Below are 17,757 nucleotides of genomic sequence, written 5' to 3' on the forward strand. Positions count from 1 at the left end.
GAACATTGTATAACTGCAGACCAATACACCTGAGTACATTTTATTTTTACTGTAACACAGGAAAAACAAATTTAAGTACAGCAAGAACAGTACTACTTTTACTAGTTGTACCACTTCCTTTCTTACCTCTTTTTTAAGTCTTCATGTTGTTTCCAAGAGTGCTCACTCGTGAGGTACATACATTTTTTTCATTTTCACACACTAAGTAAAACATGTTTAAGCTGCTAAGCTTAGCTTAGAGGAATGAACTTTTCTATACTGGAAACTAATTCTGGGCAATCTTAAAATAAACTTTCAAGTTACTTGTTTATGTGTTTCAAGGCACAGTTCCCATATAGTCTCTCTTTATTTTTGTTAGAATTTGTCCCTGTCCTAACTGTATGCCTATTAATACATTGCCATAATAAATTCACTCATTATGGGACCTAGGTATTGTGCAAGTGTGGTCTGAAATAAATGGGCCATAATGAGATTACAGGCAGTCTGGCTGGCCTGGAAATGAGACTCGGATTCAAAAAGGAGAAGCTGAAAGACTTTGTTCAAGGATATAATGACTGGAACTTAAGCCCCTGCTTTTGTCTAGTTTCACCACATGGAGGTTGCAAAGCCTGCACATGGACTAGCAGTGATCCAATGCTTGAGTAAGGACACAAGGACTGCACTCAATTTATTTTGAAATTAGATTTAAATAATCATGACAGGTGACAGCAATGAAAAAATATCACAAAGCATACCCTCATTATCTCCAAATATAATACTTAATAGATAGGTAGGGCCCTAGTCAACAATTGACCACAGGAAACTAGATCTTACTGCCAAATCAAACTAGAAATTAGTATTTGTTTTCCCTACTTTTTGAAAGGAAACATTGGAAAAAAACCATAACATTTTAGTCATTTCGCAATGCTAAATTAAATTAATCTCTGTGTGCTAGGCTGTACCTCTAAGCACAACAGCTCTAAGGAGGAATGTGGTTGAAGGAGAGGGTGGAAAAGAATGGAAAAAGGAGGGGGGAGAGAGGAGATAGCAGAGGTAGGTGGTGGTTAGTTGGTATGCAAACCCATGGGACTGGAGTCATTCTGCACCGAGACGTGAACAAAATGCCTCAGAGGAAGCCTTGAACAGGGCAATGCCCAGCTCTCATTATTGTTGCTACTAAAAAAGAGAGTATGCACATCTCTTGCGGACTCTATAAACGTAAGGAAGGTTGCCTTTCCCCAAATGAGTTGGGTACAGCCAGCTTCAAGTATGCAATACATCTAGCCATCCTACCTAGCAACAAGTCTTCCCTCTTTTTCTTTTCTTTCTTTGGTTTTTGGGGGTTTTTTTTGTTTTTGTTTTTCTTCTTTCCTTCCTCCAGTAGCTGGATTTTGGAAGGGTTTTCATCTTATAGGAAATACAAACTATTGATTTTCTTTCTAAATCAGAATGAAAAATAGTTTTTTAGATTTCCTAGAAAATGGAAATTCTGCTTTTCATCCAAACTTTATCAAAGACCAGGGAGTAAATTGCTGCATGTTCTATTAACCTCAATAACGTTCTGAATCTTTACACCAGCTAAGGCACAGCTTCCAGCATACTTGCTCCCAATAGTCATTCCAGTGCTCATTGGGTACCTGAGGATAACTTGCCAATTGATCAGTAATTTCAGAGCAGGTTCTTCTCTTCTCTCTTCCTTTTTGATCCTCCTCTCTTTCTCTCTCCCCTTTTTTCTTCCCTTTTCTCTTCCCTTCTCCCATCTGCTTCTTTTGTCGCTCAGCATTTTCTCCTTTCTCCCTTTTTCCTTTTGCCACTACCCTATGATCAGGGTATTGCTAAACTGGTAACATCAGACTGCTGAATTAACTTCTTGAGAGAAAGAAGACAGAAAGAATATTTGCGTGTGCCTATTTATACTGAACATATAATGGTATGACATAGTACGTATACATATGGGAACCTCTTGGGGTAAACTTTTGATACAGTCTGCAAGTATTTCCAGACCACACATGCATCTATATAAAGTCTGTTCACAGAATTATTATGCTTTTTGTTGTGAGGGTAGGGGTGAGAAAGCTTACAAACTGTTTTTTCATCATAAAAATTAGTTTTGCCTTTCCTGGTACATGTACTCTTCAAAATATGTTCATTCCATATGCACCAAACCTGTGAAAACAAATGCGCGAGTTTTCTTTGCTGAAACATGTTAAACTGCAGGTATATAAAAAAAATATAAGAAATCCATGTGCTGATATATTAAAATGGAAATAGTAGTAACTTCTTTATTTAAATAAAATGTGTTGTCTAAGTACTTAAATGATAATAAGGGAGATAAAGTTTATTCATTTGTTGTATACCATTGTATTAGCTTTAATCAGAAACAAAGTCTCCGTAATACGTGATGAAATAATTGTAGGTATGTGAAAGGTGTTTTCACCTGTAAAATAATTTGGCTTAATTTCAAAGATGAGAACCAACAGTGTGCAGCCTACTAGATAAAATGTCTTTTTTTTTATATTCCAGGTGCTTTATTTGCTTCCTTGTTCACAGAAAATCGTATTGTATTTGCAGAACAATAGGTAAGTTCTTCAGTATCTAATTTAATACCCGTCAATACTTATGGGTGCAAATGGGGGAAAACATTGTCATAAACTGACTTGCACTTTAAAGATCAAAATACATTTTTTTTTGAGCATACACTGTATCAAGCTCTAATTTTTATTAACATTTCTTTTGTTCTGAGTAGTGTGATTCTAAATTAATTCTTACAAACTTTTTGAGCAGAAATATGAAGTAAATATACTTGAGCTTAAAAGTAATCATAGCAAAGGGAGAGCCAAACAGCAGAAGCACAATACAGACGTAAAATGAGTGATGACTATAAAACCAGTGTTACCTGTAACACAAAAAGATGATTTCTTGGTCCCTGGTCTGCTCTTTATTTGTAATTTGTGTGTGTGTGCGTGTGTATATATAAACATGTGTTAAACCTGCTGCACTCAGTTTAATATTCGTTTTTTCCCTTAGTGCAAGCAAACATCAAAACAGTATTATGCTCTTGTCCTTATTTAAATTCTAAAAACAAGTATACCCCAAAGCGATATTTTTCTTTTTTTGTTGTTGTTTTGCTTCAATATTTTATTCATGCAAAGTGGTAAGTAGGTTAGTAGGTATAACGAACATACTTGACTCCAAGTATCCGTTTTCTTCTCTGTCACAATATTCCCTTTGTATTTCAGGTTTAGTAGCCATATTATGAATGAAACACCAGCCTCTTGTCTGTGGCCAAATAAATCCCACAACAAAAAAAAGAGTGAAATGCCTTTAACTGATTTTAGCTGTGCTGAAGTTCCAAATTGTGAGGCAAAAGCCTGTTCTTGAACTTCCCATCCCTTCCAAGTGTTGCAGAATCTTGTCAGAAAAACTGCATGCTGCATAATTACAAAATAATAAATCTACTTCTTCTTTCTTCCCTGCTTTTAAACATAATTTGAAGTATTACAAAGAAAAAAGCAGACAGGTTATTTTCAAATTCTCTATCTCCCGCCCAGTACCCTACAAATTTTTGCGTTTATAACCATGTCAGTACATTTCTTTTTGAATTCTTGTTGCTGTGTGAAAACAATACAAATATAAATTTGAAAATTTTCAATGCAAATGATAGAATATTTTGGCTATAGAGAAACAGTAAAACAGACATTAGATAAATGTGTTATCAAATGAATGAAATTATCCTGTAATATAATAGGTAACATTGATCCTTCACAGTACTGGGTCAGTTTTGGGCTTCTTTTTTTCTTTCTTTCTTTCTTTCTTACTTAATGCTAAAATTAATCCTTGTCTGATGTGCTGCATAAAAAAAGGCCATGACAGATGATTTACACAGGCTTGCTCAAAGTTGTTCTTACCAAAATTGCATTCAGTTCCATGTTTCTGCTTAGAAGTGATACGTAACCATATTACTTGAAATAATCTATATTCAGGCACCATAATATTATATAGTTTGGATGCTGCATGTGAAAGTTTGTTGACAGGGTTGTTGCCAAGTTGTGAATTTCGTGGTGAGATTTCAAGATGTGTTTAAAATTCAAAATTTAAGAAATCCCAAACAAATATCCGAAGTATTATTTGTCATGTATCTCCTTTAATTAAGCAGTCTTGTTTCTTTCCTACATAACTATATTTAATCACAAGAAAAAGAAAATAATTTATTTCAAAATATATAGTGAAATGTCCAACCATTTACTTCACTGAAGTTTTACTAGCTTTTTGTGGAATAGCTGCATATGGAAAACTAAAGTTAATTACTTTTTTTTTTCAATGTTGCAATGTTTTTTTTAAATGTTCCTTCTGGAATAAAAATAGTGTGTGGCCCATGATGTATGAATAAGGTTTCTTGGTTTTTGTTTGTTTGGTTGGTTTTTTTAAAGATCTCTAGATCTTTTTTATGCCTATGCTATTTAGGGGAATAAATTCAGTTTAGGTTTGTTTTTTATTTATTTTATTGGGGTACATTGAAAAACCTAAGCGTGCCAACTTCCTCTAGTAGCATTCATTCTTCAATACCTGCAGCCTATCCCATATTTCAGCTAATTTGGTGAAGTTGGAAAATCAATTCTGTTTTACAAATACTAATGCTGTGATCATTATCTTTGCTCTAAGGGCTTACATTTGAACACAACATAATTCAGATTAATAATGCATATTTAATAAATGCTAACATAAGTACCAAGGAAGCACTTTGGTTTCCAAATGAATCTCAGCATACGGTTGTAATATCTAATCAATAATTAATTATAAGCTAGTTGACCCAATAGACTCTTGTACTTGCATGTATTAAAAAAGAAGAATCTGGTAAGCAAGTTGGAAAACTAGAAAATATAATGTATAATCTCTTTTTGCACTTTCTCTTTACTCAGGCACGAGATTAAGATTTATTTAGTGTTCAAGAGCCCTTGCAACTACATACATAAAATTAAAAAAGAAGATAAATCCTAAATATGGGGGCAAGTATACCAGCACAATGCAATGTATATGCGACCCATGATCCAGTTACATCCAGTCAGGGACCTCGTATGCTTTCAGTGGACTCAGTTTTGAAACAGCCTTTATAGATATGATGGTGGCTGAAAATGCATAGGGCATCTTATTCCTGTGTTGGCTATTGGTGCCATAGTTTGCAAGCAAAGTTGATAGAAGGACAGTTCTTCCAAGGTTGTTACAGTCCTTTCTATACATTTTATTTGAGGGATGAGTGAGTATCTGCTAGCAGCCAGTGCTGAAGAGCTTCAAGTAGCTTGCACAGGCCATACAATGCACCAGAAATGACATGCTAGCAACAATGCAACATAACAACCTACTAACCATATAAACCATAAGAAAGACTGAAGAATTCCAAGTCCAACCATATCTCTGTTGCAGAGCACCTGTGCAGGTGCCTTTTCATGGCAGATTGCAAAGTGCTGATTGGTGACCTCAGTGGAAGTTGAATTGCAGATCCAGAGCTATCCCGATTGTTGGGACAGCATCTGACTTTGACTGTAATCAGTAATGAGGAAGAGGAGGCAGAGAAAAGAATTGGATTAATATGGTAAGAAACTGCCAGAAATTGCAACAGCTAAAATATTTCAACAGTGAAGGTGACCCTATACAATGGACTAACCAAACATTTATGTCACTTAGGCTGCCCAATTTTTCCAGGTTAAGGCTCTGAATCAGAGCTGTTCCAGGCTTTGATGCTCTTCCTACTCATCGCATCATGCTGCTGTTTGCTTACCAGCTTTATTGTGCTTGTTATCACTCACTCCATTTTGGGGGGGCGGGGGGGAAACACTCTGCTTTCCCTTATCTCCTGAGCTGCATCTTCACTAACCTGTGACAGAAGCAGACTGCAGCTTAGCTGACCTTAGCTCTATGGAGAAGCTGTTATACACAAAACATGTCTGTAATGATTCTGTATTTTTGCTAGCTGTGCAGTTCTTTTAATGATAAAGGTTTATTGCCTTATGAAAATGTTGCGAAACCAAAAATGACTAAAATTTTGTCTCTATTTCTGCATTCCCTTTCAACAGTTTATTATACCTAATGATATTATCTGGTGAGATCCTCTGATGGAGAGAAATACATGTTAATTACTATTAGATTATAAATACATTGCATATATATGTAGGAGAATGGCAGAAAACCTATTGCCCAAGAGCCTTGCAAACAAAGGCAAAGAAAGATTCCTTGAAGAGGGTCAAATCTCAATATATCAGACAGGCCAGTTGATGTTTATATCCCACCTGAAACACTCTGCAGACCTCCTCTCTCTAAAATACAGTCAGGTGTAGATCTGCACAGATGCTCAGCTGAAGGAGAAATTGCAAGAAGACTCTTTCTCTTGGCAAGGATGGATAACTTTCACAGCGTTTGACCACTCCTGACTGTAAAGATTTCTCTGTTGTGCAGTGTCAAGTTGAGGTTAATTCTCATGCATTTTGTTTCTAGCAAATAGATCTAGCATATTGATGGAAAAGTAGACCCTGTTTCCCAAAGAACTGTCCTCATTTCAAGTATGTGAAAGCTAGAAGCCTGTTTCTCTGAGGAGCAGCAGTTTGTGTCCCTTTGGCTGACACTGAGAAGTTTGACACTGCCCTCTTTTGCCTGAGCCTGGACTAGCTGCTGCAAGGAAGACCTTGAGATTTAAATGTTAGATATTTACATATATAACCATACCTTCTTACAAGGTCAAAGGGTATTTTTTTTTTTTAAGCAGTTCACTATCATTAAATGTAAGTCCCGTTTTAATATAGTTAGCTCTCATTGACTCTTCCACTAGCAGCAATCTTCCGCTGAGGAGCACTCAAAAAATTACTTGTGACCCTTAAGAACCTTAAAGAGTATTAAAGAAGACTTCTTCCACTAGTGAAAAAGTACATGCTTGCTGATATGGTTGAGTGGAATCCGATGCATTAGCAGTATTAGCAAATGCCTTGAGTTTTACCCAAATAGTTCAATAACAACGTACAATAATATCTCTAGTGTCTGTCTTTAACAGCATTGTGTCCTATGAATCCCCAATGATGATTTCAGCTAACTTTGAGTACTAGCACATGATGGATTCCACCCTGCAGGAAGCCCCTTTTCTTTTTCTGGATTTGCCTGCGGTCTGCCTTTCAAAAATACAGAGCACGCTTACCTCCTTTGATTTTCTGATTGCAGTGTTTGGCACTTCTCAAATCAATTTGTAGGTGACTTAGATCAGAGAACTGAGCTTTGAAAAGTAGGTTGCAGGCTTCTGGTCAAGATTTAGATTAAAGCTAATGTTTGTGAATTGCTTATGAGCTTAGTTTCAAGGTTCTAGTTTGGTGAACAGGGATGGACCTGGTCCGTAGCATTCATAAGAGAGATGGATTCAAGATCCTGACTTTCCAAAAGTTCAGAAAGAAGGAGGCTGGATCTCATGTTCTGGTTTGGGTTCTCCTTTGCTTTATTACTGAGAAGCATGTACGTTAAAAAATCCAAACCTGACCTACATAGGCATATTCAGGAAAATTGTAATAATCATCTCAAAGTACGTCTCTTGACAGCTTTATCGCTGATGCAGTATCTCATGATATTGCCTTGTTTTTAATGTCCGTTACAGGGTTTCGCTTGTGTATTCCTGAAACATTGGAATGTTAGTCTTGCTTTAGTAACCAGACAGTAATCACATGTTAGTAGATGTACTGTGGTGAAAAAGGAGCAATCCATGTACTTATCAGCTGTGTTTTGGCAACTTTCTACTCCTACAGTAAGACCAGAACTGTCAAAGAGTTTACTAATTCATTACATTAAGGATGCGGCAAAATGATTGATGTGTGATTTAACAGTTTATTATTCTTCATTAAAAATGTAATAGAACATTAACAGAGTTTTGTTCTCAAAGGTATTACATGTAGAGAAGAGAGAGGCTAGAACAGAAAATAAAGCCGAACAGGTTTGTATATTTTTAAAGTTGCATGACAGATCATATTTGCTCATTCCAAAGCCTCATTATGCAGTAAAACAGAGTTAATGAGAAATCAACCCCACTGCTCAGAGATCTTAAATTTTGGCAAATCTCAGCTCATCGTCAGTTTGGAGATGTGTAAATCTGACGTTTGGTCTCCTCCTCTGTAGCTTGTATGGAAGTCTACTCTACATAGCTTTCTAATTAGTCACTCCAAAATAGCAAGCGAGTACATCATCCTCATTATGAGTAGTGTTTCTGGCTGTGTGTAATAGCTTTACTCCAAAACTTTTCCATTGTTTTCTTTCCTGCTTCCTAGATCCACCTCACTTTTGTGAGGGGGGGGGCGCACAGCAAACTAATAAGAAAATAATTAATTTATATTTTTTCTTTTCTACTTATAAATTGTATATAAATAATTGAGGAGCATGTTGCAGGCATGAGGTGTTTTAAGAACAGTAACAGACAGTGCTATAGATGTTACAATCCAGAAAATATGCAACTCATTACCCCTTTGCACTCTATAGATAAAACAATGCTGCCCACTTATGAAACACATAATAATCCTTTATTACCTTTTGTTAATTTATTTATAAAGCAGGATCAGATTCCTTATACTTAAAAGGGAAAAAGTGTATTTCTCAAATGAAAGAATTTTAAGAATAAGGTGTCCATACTATTTTTCATTTAGAACACTACATGAAATAATTTTTAACAGCTTCATAGTGAATTAAGATCCTAATCATTTTTTGTGGCATCTGAATAGAATTATTTTTCTATTAGATGGACTGCATGTGCATGAACAGTCCCCGTTTACATAGGAGCCTGAAACAGCTTATTTTCATTATGTTTTGGTGCACTGTAGGAGCAAAAACTTCCATTCTGACTGGAAGCACAAATTTTCTAAGATTTTTTTTTTCTGTCATAAGATTTCCATTTACAGGTATTTCCTTGAGAACCTGTTCAAACAAAACACCCCTCTGAAACATATGGCATAATGAAACATTCAAGCTTTGGCTACAGCAATAAGAGAGGGGAAGAAAAGACAACCTCCCCCTTTTGAAGTATTTCTCACATAGTTTGTACAAAATGCTTTCTACAGGAAGGAAAGCATATTCTGACCCCAGATATTTCTCTCTTTCCCAGTAGACTAATTTCAGTCTCCTATGAGAAACTATAAACCACTTTTGCAAAGGTCAGCAAAGAAAAGATTGCATGGCCCTGGGCTTCATATTGTGCATTTGACAATGATCATATTTGATGTGAGGGCAGGAAGAAAAAAAGGTCTCTAGCAGGTAGGATGGGGTAGGGGTACATGGTTAAGGAGTCCTCCTGCATATTTAGCACAAGCAATTTGTCTTTAATTTTCATATTCAGGAACACTCACCTCCTTGCTATATCAAAAAAACCAAAAACAATCACTGTAGCTGAGAATCAGAAGTAAATGTAACTCTTCTTTTCAAGGTTAAAAAATGAGTAAGTCTTCTCATGGTTGTGATACTTTATAAACATATACTAAAACTCACTATCAAATTATGAGATAAAAATAACTCTCTGTTAGAAAACACGACCCTTGATCCTTGTTAAACATGTAAGCATGTTTTACTTTCACAGGTTAAAAAAAGCAAACCCACTTTAGTGGGTTTTCTATTGTGCTGAAAGTCTTTTTGTGCTATGCTAGGGCCTTTGTTAGGACTGTTAGAGGCAAAAAAGCAGAAGCATGAATGAGAGTCATTTACAGTGAATGTGTTGCTTATTGTTACTGTCTTTTTCCTTTATCGTTCATCATATTTCATTCACTTGAATGATACATATATATGTATTTTTCACTGGCTTTTTTTTGTCAGCTGAATGCAAAGGAGAGGCATATAGTTTCGCTCTTTCTGTCTCTAATTTGAAAATATAAGATGTTCAGGAAGTTCTGTTGAGCTTGCAACAATCTATTGAAAATTAGCCCATTTGTATGAGCTGAATCAAGCACCGAAATGTCAGGTGTGTTCCTTTTCCCAGCATCATTGCTAATCTATAGTTTTGGTAACTGAAGAGAAGTGATGTATAATGAAAATGTCTACTGCGCTGTGTATCATTAGCTATTCCTTATTACAGTCAGCCATCTATTCATCCTTTCTGGATGTACTCATGAATAAGATGCATAACAAACTGATGTTCTGTTTTTCCTCATTAAGAATCTGATATCTTGTTCAGCAACACTGAAGAGGAAACGATTTGCGTTCAGTTCTCAGTGTGCATTTTATAACCCATAGAAAATTAAAAATAAACAACAATATGTGCAGTGATTTCATATACTTTCTTCATATAAATTAGAAGCATTTCCAAAAACTATGCCAGACAGAGCTGGTGACTGTATGCTAGAAAATACCCTAGCAACAGTATGAATGCGTAAAGGTGATTCGTATATCTGATGAACTAACATATATCACATGGATATACTCTGCACTTAATTCTTCAGTGTGACACAGTTATTCAGGTTCTCCTCAAATCTCTCTCCTTTAAATGTTGATTTTTAGTAGGCTTTCCAGTTCAACAGACTTACAATGTATAGAAATAAACATATTTTTCTTACATTTAATGGAAGGTAGGAATGATCAGTGACTAAGAAGGAGGTGCAAGATTTAGCTTACTTCGTATCTGATCAGGAAACCCATTCACAATAGTTTAACTGCAGTTCGTTTCTGATACTTTTCTTACTCTGTGTGGAATACAAGCTCTTTAGAATAAAGGAATTTTTTTAGTTTTGGGGGGATTTGGTTGGTTGGTTGTTTTTTTACAGCACCTAACTCCAAGGAACTCCACAGGTACTCTGGGATACCACTAACAAATACTAAGTTTCTGTAAATGTAAGCTTTAGATGACTGACATTTGCTTGGTAATGCAATTGAAATTGCATTACTATTCAAATAAATGTCCAGATCGTAACAGGACCTGCTGTCCTCACTTTTTAGATGCAGATATAGTGTTAGATGGAAAATTAAAATTCACTTGCCCACCTGAGAATGATTTCCTACTTGAAGGAAGTAGGGAAAAAAGTTAAAAGAAAATGGAAATTATGTACTCTGTTTCTTTAGGACTTCCTGATTGACAGCATCGAGTGTGTTGTGTAGAAATGTGCCTGGTGTTAACAGTGCTTCACACACTTGCTGTGAAGCACTTGCAGGGCCAGATTCTCATTCACAGTACATTAGATCAGTAAAATCTGAAGAGAGCTTGTAGTTCATCCTTAATGTCTTCTGCTTCCAGTCTGAATGTTTTAGCAAAAAGATCTAGTGAAAACTCTCAACATAAATACAATGTTTATACTTTTGCTCATAGTCCATCATCTGGTTCTAGTTCATATATACCCTGTAATGCATAGCTGACAAAACTATACATTATAGTGAATAATTGCAGTGCAGCTACATCAGTCTAGAATTACTTGTTGAAACATAGTCTCTTTGGACTTGGAGAGTGTTTCTCAGTTAAAAAAATATGAAAAGATCTGTTATCTCATTTTACACATAAAAACCTAAGCAATAAGTTTTTAAAAATAACTCTGTCAATCAGTGTTATTTGTCCAGATGGAATTATGTTTTCCTTTCCGTGCTATCTGTGCTTGTATCACTATTGGAGAATTCAAACCCAGCAATACTATGTGTAGAAAGAAGACTAACACAAGGACATGGTTTTTTAATAACTAGTTGAGAAAGATCAAAGAATGCACAGTAAGTTACATGGAATTGGTATTGATCAACAAGGTTTTCTTGAGGCACAACAGGACTTTCAGCTGTATGGCATATACCAGGCATCTGATTCACTTTGTGTGTGTGTTGGGGGGGGGGGGGGGGGGGAAGAATACAGAAGAAAAAGCAAATGGATAAATCAAGTTGTGTTAAGTCAAACCTACAATACAGCTGCCTATTTTTCTGTTACTTTGTGCAATGTTTCGAAGCACAAATGCTAGGCAAGGAAAGCTTGGCAATTTTGAAGCACATAAGAGGGTTAAGAAAATAGGACTGTGGTTTAATTAGGCTGCAAATTTGTCTTAACTTTACCGCTGAATATTGCCTCTGTACATATGTAATACTTCTATATATATTATACTACTGTACATATATATAATACTACACAGAAACAGGAGGGAAACTGCCCTCAATATTGTTTTCTAAGCTTTTAATATGATCCTTGGCTGAGCCTTTCAATGTATGGGGATGAGATGTGGGAACACAGACAAAAGGAACTGATCTTCTGTGATGTTAGAAGGTAGGAGCCCAAATTTTGTGGTTCTTTCTAATAATTTGCTTGCAGATTTGATTTACTCAAAGATTAATCTTTGTTGAACAAGTGAGACTGACAATCCATTCACTTAATACCCCTTGACTGATTATAGCAGATTATTAGCATTTCCTTCTTTAATTTTGGCCAGACTCTTCTCTAATCCCAGAATATGATGGAGAGTCATATCCCACTCACGTTTTCCTTCAGCTAATCTAGCTATGTCCTTCTGTAGTTTGTTCCCCTAAACTTGGCTTTCTTCCTTATATCTTCTTCACTATGTTTCAATCACATCCAGCTCCTATTCCTGCTTTGTGTATTTCCTTAATCATTAACTTTATCAAGGTCTTAAATATACTTTCTAAAATTAGTATGGCTTTTCCCTCGCCAAAGGTATCTAGATGTATCTCTCTGTGCCAGCTGCAAATCATTTCATCATTAAAAGGAACACAGGTATTTATATAAAACATTATTGCAATGTAAATCATGTAGAATGATAGTAGCATAGAGAAGATATCTTACAAAAAAACATCTTTTGTCTGAATGTTTTTTTTGTGTAACAACAAACTGTTCTGATCATTATAATGGGATGAATAGCTTGAACTACTATAAACAGTGCATTTTACAATTAGCAGGAGGAGTAAGCAGGAAAGGAGCAAACCATCCTCATTCTTAACACATTTACTTGTAATCGAAGTAAAAACACAAGCTTCTCAGCATGTTGAAGACTTAATTTTAATAACTGATGTTTACTTAATGGTTGTAACTGCAGCTTCCGAAGAGATTGGCAGTTTATAATATGCTAGCATTCCCAGCTGTTATGATTCAAATAAGAAGGAAGACTAAGAAATTAACACTGAGAAAACTACTTAGCCACATGGTAGCACATAGGGTATAAACTTGACTGTAAAAGAGCAGAACAGTGCTTAGAACATAAACATTTTCCTCAGTATGAAACACATTCTCAGGTATAGCTGTTTTTTTTATACTGCGCTTACGAGGCTTCCACAGTAAAATCTTTTTGGCTTACTAGTACCCACTTACTAATATTTGTACCTATTTGTAATATATGTTTATAGTACATTTTTGTAGAAAATCTGAGCAAAACTGATTGATTGGTAGTTATTAGCCTCATTTTGTCAAAGCCAAAATTGACATGATTTGATTCAGATCTTCACAGAAATTACGTACCAAATAGTATTATCAAATGTAATGTTCTGTAGAAGAATTACATTATGTTTATTATAGTTATTTAGAGGGATGAAGAAATGATACGAAGATCTTATTCAGGAGGGCATTCATCAGACTGCGGCCTTTTGTGCCCGGCTTCACGCTCGAGTTTTTTTGCTCTCAACGTGTACTTTTTGCTGTTCCTCTATCCATCTCCAAGTACTTTCAAAGGAAAAGCAAGTTTCAGTTACCTTATCTCTTAGATAGGCAAACAAAGGTACAAAATGATAAAAATGATTCATTTAGTCTTGCACTGCAGGTCAGCTGCAAAATCAGGGACACATGGCTGCCAATCAGTACTTTCATCAAACACCTTTCTGTGTCATGTGTAGTGTTATGTTATTCTTTGCAGGTCTCACTAGCAACATTTAAAATAGAAGTGAGGTTTGGGGTTTTTTTTTAGATATAGATATGAGCACGTGAGTCTCGGTACACTGTGGAGCATGCAGGCATGCCTGTGACAATGCTGTGCCATATCGACCCAAGTGAGCACTGAGAACTCACAGCATCAATCTAGAGATATTAATTCAGATACCTCTGAGCGATGATGGTATTTGAAGCTCTCAGTGAAGGAAGGCTGTGTGCCAGCCACCAAAAAAACCAGGTCTCATCTATCCTAGGTGAAGGCAGAGCATTGCTTTTCAAGGCACTTGATGTGTTTCACTCTTTCTGCTTCTGCAGAGAGTGGGCATTGCTGGCCTGAGAACTGCTGGAAATTAGCTCCCTCTGGGTTCCCAGTGGGGCACCCAAGAGTTTGTAAGTCTCTACCATAGATCATTGTAATTACACCAAGATCACCATAAATAATGTGAAATTTAACTCAAAGTATCCAGAATATGTGCATGCCATAAAAAAAATACCTGTGCTCAGAATCAGGGAAGCAAGCCAGATCTCTACATTAATGGCTGATGGTGACCCTTCCAAGGAGAATGCAGGCAGAGCCAGCCAAGGGCAAGCACAGGGCAGGGCAGAGAGGGGTGGCTGCTTCTGATCCCTGAGCACAGGCACTTCCCCTGCCTGCAACCCGGAGCTGAGATTTCCCTCGTGGAGGTAGGCACCTGGAAACATTCCTCAGCATGTTGTTCTGAAACACATCCAGTGGAGGTACCTTCTACCTCTGCTTTATTGAAATTATGATCTTATGGACAACGGGAAGAGAAAAGACAGGTATATGGATGAGAGTAGCCCAGTAATTGTTAGTCAGGCAATGACTGACATTTATGTTTCTGTTCCCTCCCTCAGGACTGCATCTCTCCTTTCTCTTTCCCGCCTCCTTTTTTCACTCAAATGGCTATATGTTATAGCCTCAAGGTGGTGGTGAAATAAATATGAAAAAAAATTCGCATTATTCATTATGAATTGTCCACACTTCTAATAGTATGGGTATATGGATGCAGTGAGCGTAATTTGCATTAACGCTTATAAGCCAACTTTGTTGTTGGTTTCCCATAACAACATAAATAATGAACAATAATGAACAAAATTTGTTTTGGTTTAGACATTTCACTGGAGCTATAACCATGAAATGAAAATATAGTTTGATATAGTCTCATTAGTTTGCTTTTTTTTATAAAATAAAATATAAGCAATAGGCTTTTCTGTTCCAAAGTAATCACTATTTTTCAGTATTTCATTTTCTGCAGTTTTCTCAAAAGTGTTCCTGATAATAGAGTTAATCCAGGTATTTTCATTCTAGTGGCGTATTATACATTAAGTTAGCCTTAAATATCACTAGGTACGTTTTCCGAGTTCCAGCTCAGCATAATTTATCTTGACTTAACACTTCCTAATTTAAAGTCTTCTTTCTAGCAATAAATTCTAACCTTTGGCTTCTGACATCATTTTCTACAAAAACAATATTTGCTATTTGCAAGTAAGTCTTTATTTTATCTTCCCAGTTAATGATTTATTTTTCCAGTGGAAAAGCTGTAGTGCATGCTAATTTGATTTTTGAATTAATAATAAACATAGGTGTTTTCTTCATTCCTACCACATCATAAAATATGGTGAATACTCTTTCTGTCTCTGAACTTCCAATCCCATCTTCTTCATATGCATTCTGAAGACAAAGAAAGGGAGATAATAGAAAACTCCTTTTAATCTGTAAATATTGGTCCATGCCCTGCAATGAAATGTATATGCCCCATGTGATTCTGACTGTTAAAGGAGATTAACTACCTGTTCAGCTGGGACTAATTACAAGCTGCAGAAGCTAAAGAGAGAAAGATCAGGAGGCCAGATGGCTCAGAGAAGTGCAGGGGATTTTCTTCCAGCAACAGGTTTTGAAGGACTTCCCCAGTGATCTGGGAAAAAATACCATGGGATGTGGGAAAGAAAAACTCTTTGTGAGAGAGACTGTGTATGAAGTAGAAAGCATTTCTAATGGGTTTGTCCTGTTTTTCTGAAATAGGAATGATTATGTTCAGGCACTCCTACCAACCAGTTTTGGAAGGGGGTGGGGTGGGAGGGTGCCTCAAAGTTGCAGAGGCTTCTGATCTCTCTCCTCACCAAATGTCTTGCTTCTGGGGAGGAGGAGACTGATGGGAGATCTCCATCTCGGGCATTGGTAATTGGTGGTGTGCTAAGTATCTGTATATCATTTTCTATTCTGAATGTGAAAGAGTGTTGATTAGCAAAGGTTGAGCTCAGATGAACCTCTCTGTTTATTAGCATGTGGAAATCTTTATTGATGTCCATAGCAAAACTGATGTGCTCATTAAAATTAGACTGCCAGTTCCTTGCATGATTGCTGGTTTCATCTTTGTGTTTAACTGGTTCGTTCTTTTACATATGCCTTTTCTGCTTCATTTTGGCTTATGCAAGCTTATAGTCAGGTAATTGTTATGAATTTGTCTGGTCTATTGGTTACTCTTGAGTAAGTGTAAGAACTGAGTGAGTGTAGCTGCATAGGGATTTCACCAAATCAATGTGTGCAAATGGCAGACTACACCGAAGGAGAGTTTCACTAAGTTGGAGACTTGTATCCCTGAAAGACTGGATTTACGTGTGCTGTGAAAACAGATCTGTGGTCTAATCACATCTGCATTTCATATGTCTAAGTGCAACTTCACTTGCAAATGGAAAAAAGTGTTTCTGTCCGAAAAAATCTGACCTTAACTAATTAAAAAAATTTTTCTGTACTGAGCTATAGTAAACTACTTCCCAGCTCCCTAGGGTGTAGGATTTTTTTTATGATACTACGGAGTGTGAACTGCTAAGACTGAAAATAATTTTAGGAATTTTCTGACAGCTCCTACTTATCAGGCAAGCTGTCTGTCATCTATGATATCTATTCTTCATAGCAATGCCCTGTAGTTTGTAAATTGTAAGTAGCTGTGGATTTGTGGGGTTTTTTTCTCTTTTTCTTTTTTAATGTGTGTCTGACATTACAAGAAATGTAGCTAAAGGGATTTCAGAATTGCAGGGGTAGTCATAGAATTGTTTACTTGGAAGGTTGAAAATAAATCTGGAATATTTTTAATTGACTTTTTCTTTGTTCTTACAGGACTAGTAGGTGGGGTGGGGTTTTGTGTTCTGTTTCAGATCCCTTGTACTACACAAACATTCATGCAGCATTTAATCAACATTTTAGGTTCAAGAGGGTTATGCTTTTAGTTTTGCATAGTCAGTAAGGTTAGGTCTAGTGGCAGAAGTGGAAAGATACATATGTTTATCTGTACAGTCATTTAGCCAATGATCAATAAATGTCTGACGATAAATCAATATGGATGTAATCTCCAATCTGTGGACTTCAAAGAACAATCTCCCGAGCGTTCTCACCACAAAATCTATATTCACTCCTGTCTTCATTCTAGCTGATTTATGCTCTGATGCTGTTTGCTTTCAAGGACCTCCATTTCTCTAAGTGCTGCCTGGTAGGTAAGCAACAATCCATCAGTGCGCTACTAATATCAAGGAGGCTTATATTTAATTACAGATAACAGGCCCAGTGGGACGGAGAACAAAGTAACCAATTGCTAAGATTTGATATACTAAAATATAAAAAGAGAGGGAAGCCATAAATGTGAAGGACCTTTATGAAAGAAATAGGTATTCTGATGTTATTCTCTAAACATATGGAATATGAGAATGAATTCTATGCTAGATTGTATTTTCAGTCTGATTTAAATTCTTTTCATGTAAAAAATATCCTTGGTAAAGATATTAAGTAAGTGACTAAATATGCTTGTTATTAGTCTACCTAAATTTGGTGTTGTCTTAATTATGTGTATGTAGAGAATACATATGGGTCAGTTCTATTTCTAAATATAAGTGTGCATTCTTATTTTACTGTTAGACAAAAGTAA

At 36.2% G+C, this 17,757-nt stretch overlaps 1 long non-coding RNA gene across 1 annotated transcript in view; it reads left to right on the top strand.

Moving 5' to 3' along the window:
- Positions 1 to 2,501: 2,501 nt before the first annotated feature.
- Positions 2,502 to 17,757, top strand: part of LOC138684525 (uncharacterized) — a 48,628-nt gene continuing 33,372 nt past the window's right edge. The window contains exon 1 of the long non-coding RNA XR_011323810.1: positions 2,502 to 2,558. This is a non-coding gene — a long non-coding RNA (uncharacterized lncRNA). The remainder of the gene's footprint in view (positions 2,559 to 17,757) is intronic.

Source organism: Haliaeetus albicilla, chromosome 1 (genome assembly GCF_947461875.1).
Source record: "Haliaeetus albicilla chromosome 1, bHalAlb1.1, whole genome shotgun sequence".
Classification (NCBI taxonomy): Eukaryota; Metazoa; Chordata; class Aves; order Accipitriformes; family Accipitridae; genus Haliaeetus; species Haliaeetus albicilla.